Raw genomic sequence first — 2,046 nt, 5'->3', positions numbered from 1 at the left:
AGTTATGGGTAGTTAACATTTTAAAAAGCAAGTTAGAAAGCAGCATCTATAATATAAGGCCATTTTTATAAAAATAAGGCACTATTATATGCCACCCACATACACACAAACATGTACATATACACACAGCAAACTTGAGAGGTTGCTTCTAGTTGTATAGTCTCAGGATTTTAATTCTCTTTATTTTATATACTCCTATATTGTTTGAATGCATTGATTTAAATGGTCTAAACAAAACTCATTCAGGAAATACACATTAGTTAAATTGGCTATTTACATATACCAAAAAGTTTTATTTGCCCTGGTCAGTTAATAGCAATCCATGTCTGGCATTTTTAATTATGGCTAAGGGTAGCAGAGTTGACAGGGGTTGGAGATGCCAATTAACATGAGGAAACATCAAGCACAATGAACTAGTTAAAATCTGAGTATACTATTTACATAGTTTGTAACATATCACCAAAGAACCCATAATAATCTTACTGGAATATGAGTGTATGCTATATAAATATATGTCTACAAATTAACTCTTTTTGTTTTTTTCTAAAACTAAAAAACTAATTCATATATGTTTCTTTATTAAATGTTGCTTTTATTAAACTTTTGCCCCTGAAAAGAGGGAGCAGATAAGAGAAAAGTCTATGACTGGATATTTTGCTTTTCCTAAGGAAGTCAGAGTTAAAACATTTAGTGAGAATCATCGTTTTTCAGCATCCTTTTTCCTTACATGTAAACGTGCAATAAATATGTTTAGCAAAAGCTCACCTATCTAATCACAGTACAATTACCTTGTGAGGTTGCAAGGCAGGCATTATCATCCTCCTTCCTTTTATAGTTATAGAAGCTGAGGCTCAAAGTTAAAGAACTTGTCTAGGGGTCACAGACTGAGTCAATGACTGAGCATTTTTCAAAGATCAATAAAATAATTCTCTGGAGAAGTTTAAATTATTCCTCCAGGGACAATATTTCAACTGCTGCTTATATTTCTTTTCATGAATAGTTTCTTCAGAGGAGAATTTAGTTTATAGGACAGTTTTATTACAAAGTATTTGGCTCAACTAAATTTGATTTTCTAAATGACTAAGTAGCCATTTATTGTAGGCAAAGATTTTAGATAATATGAAAAGGTCAGGTAAGAGCTGAAATATGTAAATTTCTTGTCACCATTCATTTTATGTCAACTATTTCTTCATTATGTACAAAGAATTTGGATTTGATTTCTCTCTCATAACACTCAAATAATATGAGTGTTTCATTTTATATTGATGAAATAAATAAGAATTCAGACTTTCTTTATAGAAAGATAGCCATTTTCAAGTATTTATGTAGCACTTTATATTCCTAAACTGCTTTATGATTTTTATATTACTCATACCTTTCAACAACTTTGTGAATATGTCAACAATAATAAATTAAAAAGTAAAGAGAAAAAATACACTAGGCACAACAAATTAGATGACTTTCCCAGATATAAACAATTTTATGTTCCTCGCAGTGTCATGAATTAGCAGATAAATATGATGCTACTAACCTTCTTCTATGTCCTGTTTATTAGTAAATATTTTTTATAAATTTGATAATAATTACTTCTCTGAAAAAAACATTGAGGAGTAAAATTTTTATTTCAGATCATAGCATAAATTACCTGCATCAAGTATTTTTGTTTTTTAATAAAAAGTCTGCATGTGTAATATAGTAAAACTGTTTTATTGATACCTGAGGATTAGTTTTCATCAGATTCTATTTTATTTAATTTAGAAATGATGTTCATTTGTGTGATTTATTGTATAAATTTATTACTTCTATGAATTATTTTAAAAATTGAAATTAACAAATAAAGAGTTAAAAATTTCCACCAAGTTGGATCCATCTAGATCTGGGTGTTAGTTAAGAAATATGTTTGTTTTCGTATGGCCCTTTAATCAATCCTCTCTTCCCATCCACTTCTATTAGTAGGCATCACTATAAGAATTGCAAAATATGATGATAACTTTGGGAAAAATAAATTGATATATTCTAATCCTCATAAAACATTTGTTATGCAGT

Source organism: Pteropus medius, unplaced genomic scaffold, assembly GCF_902729225.1.
Source record: "Pteropus medius unplaced genomic scaffold, Ma_sr-lr_union100, whole genome shotgun sequence".
NCBI lineage: Eukaryota > Metazoa > Chordata > Mammalia > Chiroptera > Pteropodidae > Pteropus > Pteropus medius.
The sequence above is the reverse complement of the archived record's forward strand: the minus strand, read 5'-3'. Positions refer to the sequence as shown.